Source organism: Mixophyes fleayi, chromosome 3 (genome assembly GCF_038048845.1).
Source record: "Mixophyes fleayi isolate aMixFle1 chromosome 3, aMixFle1.hap1, whole genome shotgun sequence".
NCBI classification, from domain to species: Eukaryota; Metazoa; Chordata; class Amphibia; order Anura; family Limnodynastidae; genus Mixophyes; species Mixophyes fleayi.
Genome location: NC_134404.1, coordinates 342,250,473 through 342,263,051, shown reverse-complemented (window position 1 = coordinate 342,263,051; position 12,579 = coordinate 342,250,473).

The window sequence follows — 12,579 nt, the reverse complement described above, 5'->3', positions numbered from 1 at the left end:
TGTTCTAAAGATTTGTGGAACTACAAGTCCCAAAATAGCAGGCTTGTGGCAGTAATAGCATGTTTAGCGGAGAGGAGTTATATCGCATGTGGTATTAGATTCCAGAACAATAAAGATCACAAATTCCAGATATTATAGTTATTCAGAGAGGGAAAAGAGCAGGAATTTGCCCATCAAGGGAGGTTTAGGGTCCGTTAATTAGCAATAGCTTAGTTGCGTGAAATGACAATAATCTACCAGACTTTGACGACAGAAGAGATTGCAACTGCCTATACACAAGAAGTGAAGCAGGAACCAGCCGTACAAGTATGTAGGTCAGAAAATGGTTCTCTCAGTTCCAAGATAACTGCTTCATGTAATGAAATAACTTTGTTTTGTGTCTCCTCATAGACCAAATGACAAGGCTCTGTTCTACAAGCTCTCATCCATACGAGCCTGTAATGATGTTAACACATCCATTGCTACACTCACTGCTTACACTGCAGCTAGGTTGAATTTGCAAGAGGAAATCATGCACATATGTTCAGAGTCCCTTCTTGATCAGACCAAAAAGACACGTTCCCACAAGAAGAGAAATAAATGTTTGCTGAAATATTTGGAATCTCCCAATAGAATTAGAAATCAGATGTTGGTTTTAGCTTAGTAAGCTGACGCGTTTTGTTACTCTTTAGTAACTTTTTAAAGGGATCACCCATTTTCAAGCATTCAAACGTGCCCTTAAAACTCATCATGAGCAGCGAGCAGTCCCCCTAACTCTCCTGCCTCCACATCCCCCACAAGAAGGGTCCTTTCTCCAAGTGTTTTCCTTACATAATAATGTAATTTTGTCAGTTCTAATTATGTAATTATGTAAATTTGTTTGTAAAAATTTTAATTCCTCCATAGTATTGTTGGCAGCAGATATTTTTTTTTCTATTGGCACCTGGTAGAGTTCAACATATTATTATTGGCATGAAATATATCTCCAATTTGTGTTCTTGGCACCAGTAACTGCTCAGTGTCCTATAGTTTGTAACAGATGCAGTTTTTTTTACTAATTGAATAGATCAGCACAAAGCAGAAATAGATATAGTGGTTAATGTATACTAGTCTATAATTCTGCAGATTCTTGTTCCATCTGCCTCTATATACTAGTTACCATAATGGGCTCAGCTTTTATAATGAGCAGATGCACTCTGGCTGTTTAATTGGTTATTGGTCATATGTGAGCTGTAGTTTATGTACTCTCAATAGGTGAGAAATATATATATATATTCATAAGGAAATTTTGCAATTTTGTTATTGAAGGTACTGTACTATATAATGTGTAGTATTGTTATTGAAAAGTATGTCAATGAGAATATATAATATCTTAAATTAAGTTTTACATCTGCGTGCAATCTCTTCTGATATAAGTATAATTGTCCTTGTGATGTGTATATCTAAGCACTTGTGGTTATCTATTTGTATTGTACAATTGTATAGCAGAATCTGTTTGCAAGTTGCTGGAGGAAAATTGTATATAGCATATATCCCACATCTAGTAAATCTTCTATGGTATGTGTCTGAATGATTTATTGTGATATATATGTCTAACGCAAAGAATTAACTTATGTCTAGTGCAAATAATTAATTCAGAGAATTAAAGGGACTGTAGGTCTAGGTGAGTTGGTTACGGCATTTGTAAGTGGTGGTTAATTAACAGCTTAGGGCCTGATTCATTAAGGATCTTCACTTTTGTTAGGATGGTTTTTAAAATTCTATACCTTTTAATAAGTCTAATGACATTGTTAACTCAGAACACTAAGTCTACATTTTTTTATTTCTTTTTTGCAACGTGTCTGACAAGACATTTATGTGTCAAATGGTAAGTTTATATCTAGACTAAGGGCCTGATTCATTAAGGATCTTAACTTGAGAAACTTCTTATTTCAGTCTCCTGGACAAAACCATGTTACAATGCAAGGGGTGCAAATTAGTATTCTGTTTTGACCATAAGTTAAATACTGACTGTTTTTTCATGTAGCACACAAATATCAACTATAAATTTTAGTGTACAAATAAGCTATCAAGTATTTGTGTGCTACATGAAAAAACAGTCAGTATTTAACTTATGGTTAAAACAGAATATTAATTTGCACCCCTTGCATTGTAACATGGTTTTGTCCAGGAGACTGAAATAAGTTTCTCAAGTTAAGATCCTTAATGAATCAGGCCTTTAGTTATTAAATGATCATAAAGCATCTGCCTTACTATTAGCCCCTCATTTACAATAGTTTCTAGGGATGAGCAAAATATTTTACTAAAGCAAAACAAAGCTTCCAAATTTTATTAGGAATAAAATTGACTTTTTAAAATTTATTGTGAAAGGAACTGATTAGTAAAGCAAACAAATATACAACATAATCAATATGTTATACCCTTTAAATGTCTGTTTAAATATCTTTTTCTTGGATCTGTGTTAAAAAAATGAATGAATGCTCCAAAAATTATATTATTTCAAAACTCAACCAAACATCTGCAGATTTATTCTCCGCTAATTGTTGAGGCTAACATAGGTCGAACGATGCATTTTACCATATGTTTGAGAACCACTAATGCTGTCAGACATAACAGTCCCTCGATAAATGAAAATACAATGGAGAAGTCGCTTGTAAACTCTCACAAGTCAGGCCATATCTGCTTTCTGTCTACCATCCAAACCTTCATCATCAATCTTATATGTATTTTATCGGTTTTTATGTTTGATCTGATTTATCAATGGGGCAGCACGGTGGCTTAGTGGTTAGCACTTCTGCCTCACAGCACTGGGGTCATGAGTTCAATTCCCGACCATGGCCTTATCTGTGTGGAGTTTGTATGTTCTCCCCGTGTTTGCGTGGGTTTCCTCCGGGTGCTCCAGTTTCCTCCCACACTCCAAAAACAAACTGGTAAGTTAATTGGCTGCTATCAAATTGACCCTAGTCTGTGTGTGTTTGTGTGTGTGTGTATGTTAGGGAATTTAGACTATAAGCTCCAATGGGGCAGGGACTGATGTGAGTGAGTTCTCTGTACAGCGCTGCGGAATCAGTGTCGCTATATAAATAAATGGTGATGATGATGATGATTTGTTTTACCCACTGTCCGGTATTGTGTAGTTTGTTACAATAATCAAGGATGATGATCATTAAATGAGATGCTAATCTTGCATTAACAATGAAGTCAGTAACTGTGTTATATTGAGACTATCGAGTTCATAAAGGAATAGAGAGCTCTTGCATAAAGCCCTGGTAATGTGACTTAAGGAGAACAAATACTGTATTATGTTTAATGTTAAGTCACCTGTGAGAACTTCCTCTTCCCAAATGTGCTAATAGACCAAATGGGCCTCTTTTGTGGTAGAATGTCTAAACATTTTGTTGATTAGATACACTCTGTAGGAGCATGTACCTAACAGCCATGGTATACTAGTCTCAGTATTGTAAAGGGGGAACTGAATACATTAAGGAGACTGATAACCTCAGCTGTGGTATAATAGTTCTCAACATTGTCCAGAGGACTCAACATAGTCAGGGCATTTCTGGCTGAGGTAGGCTGTTTTTTTCTATTTAGTAGTCAGTAGCTAAACAACTGTAGTGATAATGAAGCCAAACGGGTTGAAAAAGGGTGAAAAATAGATAAAATATAATAATATGATTGGAAAAGTTCTGTTATATTTAGTTTGCACAATATACGGAAACATAGTTACTAGTTTGCTTTTTTTTTTAAAAGAGCATAAAATAGGCTTTTATTTTGTATGTCAGTAAAAAAAAACCCCATACGTATTAATTTCCCATCAGCCTGTGCTGAGATATCATATAATAATTGCAGAACACTTTGTCATATCACAATGTCACTTTGATAACAGAATGATACAAATTGTATGTCACATTACAGATCCAAATGCCAAAATGAAACACAAGAGCAATCTGACCAATTTTGTAATTTATAGACAATTTCTGAAGCTTATTATGTAGGTCAAGCTGGGCAGTGTTTCAATCAGTGGAAAATGCTGCAAGTTTTAGTAAGTTTCTGGTTATTGGGGTTTGTGCCATTAGTTATTATATGAATTATATGATAGCAAAACACATATTAAAATTGAGACTTATTGTTCATACAGATGCAAAATTTCTGGAAATGCTGTGTAGGTTCAAGCTTTGGGTGACTAAGTTACAGGGTTGACAAGATGCCCATTGGTTCACCCGCTTACTATAGTTTATGGTTATATTTTCTACATTTTCTGTGATCCAAAGAAGTCATATAAGACCCACAAGGGTCCCCCAGGGAGTAATTGAAAGGGGCATCATGTAGCTCGGTCTTTATTAGAAAACTGTAAGTTTAAGATAGGATTCAGTTCAAGGGGTAAGGGTTGCGTTTAACCAATTACAGTTAAGAGGTTTTAGGGTTTTTTGGAGGCAGCCAGAGAAACATTTTCTAAGGACCCTTCTCAGTATAATCCCTGTCATCTAATTGTTTTACATTACAAATAAGCTCTCATGGATGAGGTGCTCGGGAAAATATATGCTGAAACATCACAGGTCATTGTTGGCTGCGGACCGCGGTCCAGCTCCTAAGCATCTGGCCCTAGAGATAACCTGGGTTTACAACCCTCAAGGCTACAGGATGATGAGCGAGACTACCGGATAGGCTGCAGAGCAGGAGGAGTAGAAAGAGACCAGAGTGAGGAATGGAAGCACAAGGTGGGCAGATGGAAAAGTAAAGAAAGCAATGCTGATATCTGGGAGATTATTATAGTAAATCACTGGACATGGTAGAGGTTTGGGACTATTATTCAAAAGAAAGTAGGTAATAGGTTGCAGGGCCATCCAATGAAAGGTCTTATGAATATAAAGGAAGGTAGTTGTAGTTGGGGGATTAAGGAGTAGTATTGAGGGTTTTGTCCTTTTATTAAAGCAATTCCCATAGTGTTGATTTTGTAAATAAAATCATTGGTTAAAGTACTTTTAATATTACTGCAGCTGATCATTCTGTTTTGTCTGTTTAGAGCGTGCAGTCACTTCCTTCTATCCTGGTCGTAACTAGTTTATGTCATGCTGGTGAAATCTCTGACTTGTACCCTGCCACTCCTGGACTTTGTTGCCTGCCTCCCGCCTTGGGACCTCTGTCGGGCTCTTTAATATTCCCTACTGTCTTGGTCTTCGCTAAGGAGTTTTTTGGTGTTCCTACCTTGCACAGCAAGTAACTGCTGTTTATTTGTACGTACTTGCACCTTGCATTGTGTTTTTGTTTCTGCATACTCCATTGCATTGTGTCTCTTAATTTACATTGTTGTGCAAACACCTTTTTTAATGTTTTTTCTATTGTCTCAAAACAGTTTGTTACTGAGGGTCAGGGTGACTTGAAGGCTGCAAGCATGAATGTGGTGCAGTTGATCATCAAGGTAGCAGATGCTTTAAGACAGGAAAGTTTTGGTTAACAAGACAATCTGATGACTCAAAAGCATTGAGTTTAGATTAATATCTTGACAAAGGATGGAACTATTGTGGCAGGGATCTACTGAAGGACTTTATAACCCATATCAACCAAGTGTTCCACCTAACATCTGAATAGGACTTTGGGCCTAGTAAATGAGCACTTCTTGGCCATTAATGGTTTTCTCCTCTGAGTGCGGATCCGAAGATTGAACCAGGAAAGTTCTGCCTAATACCTAATTATGATTGTCTAAGTGGATCTTGGTGAATGATGGTATCGATTTGGAAAAGTGACGTACCCTATTCCAATATCACCCTTAAATTGGTAGGAGACTGGATGAGGTAATTTGATGGTAAAAATTGACAATCACTCTGTATTTAGACTCCTGGAGCTTCACACAGATATTTGAAGGACGATCTTATTAGAGTTGCTCAGGCTTGGTTCCTCGGGAAACCAAACACACCCGAACTTAGGGGATTTGAGTACTGAGCCAAGTTGGCCCGGTACTTTCGCGTTTTTTCGGATACCAAAACGAGGCAAAACATCATTGTGATGTCGTCGGATCTCGGGAGTTTTGGGATCTATAAATACCGCCCTCCACGGCGATCTAGCGCCATTTGAGAGAGGGATACAGAAGGGGTAGGACAGAGTGTAGAGCAGTTGGACAGACAAACTTAGAGAATTGAAAGAGGAGGGTGGTAGCAGTGTTAAAGAAAGCTCCATTGCTAATTGTCATTGCTGAAATACAAAATATACTAGTCCTTGCAGGCTTTTCTTCTGAATTTGTTCCAAAAAGTGTAGGGTGTTATATACATCCAAAGAAAGAGCTTCATTGCTCCATTGCTAAGAGTCATTTAAATAGAAATAGGAGGGCTAGCAGGCTTGCCTTCTGAATTTGCAAGCAAATTCTACTGCCTTATATAGGTAATAGACAAAGAGGAGTGCTCCATTGCTAAGAGTCATTGCTGAAATAGAAATTATAGGGCTGGCTGGCTTGGTCTAAATCTGCAGTTACATTTTACTGTACCTTAGCTCACTCAGAAACAGGAGAGGTGACAGGGATCAGTGCTGAAACAGAAATTGTAATAATATGGCTGTAAGTGTTCTTCAAAGTCTCCAGTGACATTGTATTGTGCCATAGCTCATACAGAAACAGGAGGGGTGATATTGTTGTTGTCACTCTCCAGTCTCAGTCATGATGATACTAATCCCTCTACCTCATGTGCTAAAGCCTATGTTCAAGTGCATAGTGATTTTAAGTCAGGGAAACAAAAATGTAAATAAAAAGCTTGTACATTTTTAAAGAAAAAAACCTTGCTAAAAAAAAGTTAAAGTTTACTGTAGAAAAACATAAAATTGCCAAGATACCATTCTACCCAAAATATTACCAGGCATACCAGCATCAGGTACCTTCCTTCTCTTAGCTTGATTTCAGCACCTGCAATCTTCACTGCCATCATATTCACCCTCATCATTGTGTACATCTTCCTCAAACAATACTAATTCATCCCTGCTGCAATCCACCATCACAGAAGTCTGTGTATTTTGATGTAATTGCCGATAATGGCCTTCCCCCTGGAATTTGTAGTTCATTTTATAGCAGAGCTGTCACGATTTTTGGCCAATTTTTTTACAGCAAATGTTAAAATGTTGTGCTGACTCATCTGCATCACCACTGGGTGCCTTGGGAAAGCTACGTTTTTTCTGAGAAGCAATTGCCAGAGAAACTGTAGGAGGAGATGTCATTACAAGATGTTGATAGCTCTTTGATCCTGGCGAAGCGAATTAAGTCCTAGATCTACAATTACAATATAGTTAGCGGATTTGCTTAGTTTAATTTCATCCTTCAATTTCTCTAGCTGCTTCTCAAAAAGTATAATTAAGGCAATCACTTGACTCAAGCTAACTGGGTCTGCATTAATAGTGGATTTTGGACACAGATCTAATACTAGCATAGTCCCCATGGCGTCTTTGATCCGTTTCGCGACTGGGTGACAGCTTTCATACTTTCTTCCTCTAGCAAAGGATTGTTTTAACAGTCAATTGTTGTAGACTACTAGTAGTATTCTTCTGGGTTGAAGTTCCACCCCCAGCAGGAGCAGCGGGACTAATGCTCAATAATTCTTCAGATGAATCATGGTTAGAGGAGGAGTCATCCAGCCTTAACAACGTGGATGCAGGACTACCATCACTTGTGAGGAAATTGATGATGAAGGTGTTGGTGGTGTAGATTGTAGGTGCTGGGATCTAAATGAGAGAAGGGAGGTAGATGATTCTGGACTGCTTGTTGTTATTTTTTTAACATAAGTTTCTGATTTTCCCAACAGCTTTCCATGAACTCGCTTCAAATGCCGTAACATGGATGAGGATCCTAGATGGTTATGGTCCCTTCCTCTACTGAGTGTGGCTTTACAAATGCTACAAATGGCTAGACAACTGTTGTCAGGATTTGTGTATAAATAATTGCACACATAAGAGGTGGATTTTTGGTCTTATGCCCAGGCATGACAATGGCATTTTTCTTATCACTGGCAAGAACTGCTGCAATCTTTGTTTGAAAGTGTATGAAAATAATATTGTGAAATGTGAGGTGGTCAAAATTGACGGCAAATGACTTGAAATTAGCGTTATTGAGGTTAATAATAATGTAGGATCAAAAAAAGAGCAAAAATATGTGATTTTAGCATATTTTAGCAGTTTGTCTAAAAAAAAAATACAGATCCGAAACAAAACAAAACTAGAAACACACGAGGATGGTTTTGCCAAAACCAAAACCAAAACACGAAACTAATCCAGATCCAAAACCAAAACCACTTCAAGGGGGTCATTGAGCATCTCTACTTCTTATGTAGATTGCTGTTTACCCATGTGGTAATTCAGTTCCCAATCCTATTTCTGATAGATTTCACTTCCTATTTGGAGTGGAAAGTGAGATTGGAGTGTTGAGCATATTTATTTGTTATTTTGTTTAGATGATTTTATGAGATCTGCCTGTGCCACTAAATGCCACATATTTTTTTTTTACCAATTCAGAGCCCCAAGAGTGAAAGAAAAACATATTGCGTTGCAGGGGGGTCAAATTTAAAATGTGCAGAGAGACTTAGAGTTCAGAGGGGGAGCATCATAGCTCAACTTTAAATTGTGAAATTAAAGTGTGTCAGTATATGTGTGCTAAATGCTTTAGCTGGATTTTCTTTTAACTCTAAATCAGGTCCTCAGTGTTTCAGTATTGTGCAGTTTTACAGTAAATTCAGCATTGAACTGGCCATCAAAGTGATCGTTAATCCTTCAGTAGGTCCCGCGTCTAAGTAGGGACTTTTAGCATATTTGGTAAAAAGAAAATGTTGGAAATTAAACTTTATTTTCTCTGTTATCAAAAACTCATGAAACAAACATCTCCACACTGTAGACTTTAATGGCAAAATTCTCAATTGGAAAATCAGAACAAATTAGTCCATATCCCGGATATGGACAAACCACGCCTATTCAGGCTAGTCATCCTCCTTTAGGTTGGTCAAAATGTGAACTACAGACAGATATACATTATTTATGGTATTCAATATGTGTGAAACCAAACGGCTAATTTACTAACATTACTATTGGAAAGAAAAAGTTTCACTAAACCATTTTAACCAATCAAATGCTTGCTTTCATTGTCTAAATTGTACAATACAGATAGAAGCTAATTTCTGGTTGGCCACTGTTAGTTGGAGTAAATTTGCACCTACATGCAATGTTAGCTAATGAGCCCTATAAAACATATTGTTTCAACCCTTCATTGTGCCTTTATAACTGGATTAACTGCTGCAATCTGCCTACACCAGTCATACACTAAGCAGCTTACTTCATTATTATATTTAAAGCATTCCTGTTGTCTTGCACCTTTTTTTTATTGCTTTCACCTGCTTGTTGTCCACTTAATACAGTAATATATGAGTAAACTGCAACCGACATGTGGTTAGGTTATTCTGAAAGACATAATCCAGAAATAATAACATTATACAGAGCTGTAACACTTTTATAGAAATACAATTGCTCGGATTAGAAATGCCAGCGCTACGGAACCTAATATAGCAGGATAAACAGATAAACAGGCATCCAGACCGCCAAACGGAAAGACAGAGAGATAGATATGATGTTGATCTATTTTAATAACAGGATTTAAATCAAAACAAAGCTATACTCTCACAACCGAGTTAGCGTCTGTTTCCAGGGTGGCAGTGTGAACTACAACTCATACATCAATGGCTTCTTTATTCTTTATAACAGCAGGTGTTCTGTATGACCTGGAGAGCATTTAGGCTTAAAATATTACAGTATATTGTTTATTGTGTATCTCTAGATGTCATTTAAAGTGGAGTAGAACCACATCTTATGCCTGGTGCTCAGCTCTTTCCCAAGTGTAAAGTGTTTTAAAAATCATTTCACTGCTCTATTCCTGTTTATTTTGTATAAATCTCGTGTTATCCTTCCTCCAGCTGCAGTCTTTTCTCTTCTGGTATACTTTTCAAGACCTTTATTTTTATCAGTTTAGAAAAAAATAATATAAATATAATATATGCCTAAATGAAAATATAAAATGTTTAAATTATTGTTGTTCTGTTAAAATAATGTGTACAAGCTGACACATTTAAGATCATTGATTGTAAATTTCATTTTAAGACCATTGCATTGTATTCGAAAATATAAATAAACTTCTTAAAGAAAACTAGTAAAAGACTTGTTTGCTGTTGATTGCATAAAACTTCATAGAAATTTAGAATTTAGAATTCTAGACAGAATTTAAATATTAAGAAACTTGCAGCAAAATTCTACAGCAGAACAGGACATTTTCCAATGGTGGGAATTTATGGTGATGGAATCTTTGAGTATCGCTTTGGCTTTGCCATTCTGTGATATGGCTATTTAGACATTTCATGGCATTTATATATGAATACAGCTGCAATGATGTTGTTCAATTCATTTTCCTGTGTGATGTGGTCGGGTTAGGACTGGGAAAGCCAAATTTCACCAACAAAGGTGCAAAATTTCACGGCCAAATGTAGAATGAGGCAAATATTCCACCAACATTTTTAAAAAATTTAGTTAATCTATAACTGTATAATTATAGTGAAAACTAAAAAAAATAATTTTTTTTTTACCAAATTTCATAAAATGCATTTAAATATCATCATATTCCATCCAACAGTCTACTAGCGAATAGATTTAAAATAGTAGGAAAATCCATGACAAAGAGCCTGCTATTGGATTGGTTGAGCCAACCACTCTCTGGTTCACACCCAATCACAATCACAGCATCCATTTTCTGTCTGAAACATCCTAATGCTTTAATTCTACTCAGTAAATCTCTACAGATAATTTTATATGGAGCAGCTGTTTTTTTTCCTGCAGAGCGGTGTCCAACCCCTTTAACTCATTAAAAACATTTTTACATCTGTCACTGCTGTTTTTAACTCTGTTCAGTTCTCAGAGCCACTGAGTCCAACTGGCGCTGCATTTTTTATCTCTGTTCAGCTATCAGTCTTACTGAGCCAATCTGTTGCTGTTGTTTCTGTCTCTGTTCAGTTTCCAACTTCAGTTGTCAGAGTCACGGAGCCCAAATGTCACTATTTCTACTATCTCTTTTAAGCTGTTGGAAACACTTAGCTCTACTTTATTGTTGTTACTGTTTCTATTGAGCTACTGGACCAATTGACCCAACAACTTCATAAGCCTGGTGGCAAAATAGCAGGGACACCCATAGCATGTAGTTCCCTTGTCATAGTGACAGCCAGCTCTAAGCCGATCAGCACAGCCTGATAGCACTAGGAGGCTCTTCCCACTCCATTGGAGTGATGGGTGTGGGGTCATTATTAGAAATATTAGTTATATTGGCATTTTTTCCATGGTGCACTATAGTTCCCAGCATGCCCAGGCCACCATTGAGTGTTTGAGCATGCTGTCACATGGCAACCCACACCTTCATGCCCCGGGTCACTGCTAAACCTATCATCCCTTACTAAACCCTATGCTGTCATCTGATTCCCAAGGCATTGAAGACAGCTAGAGACACCTCAATCATTAAAGGTGATAGCAAAACATTATTTCAAAAGATAGATATATCCCTTTACTGGCTACATTAACCAAAACCAGTGAAAAATGTGCTCATTCATATATCAACAACTTTTCAAATAGCAAATTAACTTAATACATTTTGGGGCATATTCAATTGTCGAAGGAAACGCTGAAAATCTTGCTCTACCGTTATTAAGGTAATTTTCTCCCTGGATTTCAGCTCGCTGCTCCCTGAGCCGTAAGCTGAAATCCAGCTAACTATTACCCTAATAACGGTAGCAGTTTTAACGCGGCGCGGGAATCGGAAGAATTGAATATGCCCCATAGATTAGCTTTTTGACAAAATCCTTTCATAGTAGTAAACCTTTCAAAATTTGCTATTAAATTCAGTGTGGAATGTAGCATTGTCACGTCACTGGTGTTTGGTTCTTAATATTTGCAAAACCTTTGGAGATTGTGGACCACACTACAATATTAAGCAAACTTTGGTGCTTAGATATACACATTCACTAAAGTGGATTCACTTCTATTCAGGTAGGTCTCTGTAACCTGTGGGTCCCTTAAGGCTATGTTCCTGGCCACTACACTTTCTATGTTTATAAATAATCTGCCAAAAGTTTATGAATCAGCATTTATCCAAATGTATGTGGATGACTCTATCTTGTAAACATCTCTGACCTTAAAAATGTACTATTATGCCAGAAAGTACATTGCAAAACACATGCTAAGACCAATGATAGACAATGGGAATGTAGTTTATGGTACAGTCCACAACTACACCTTAACAACATTAAAACACTTTACAATTCAATTTGACATTTATTTTGCTGTGTAACCATAAAGTATATTACAGTGTTATCCTATCAGATCTAGATTGGCTATTCCTGGTGTCCAGATGTAAAGTTCTGGACTAGTTATTCAATTACCTGAACAGATTTATAACCTCTTCAGCTTACAGCACTTATCACCTAAGATCTACTTCCGTTAGCCAGCATATCTTCCTCAAATCTAATAAGGAATCTGCATTGTATACCTTCTCCTATTGAGATCCCCATTTCTGGAACATCAGAGTCACTTACATCTACCAGCTATCTT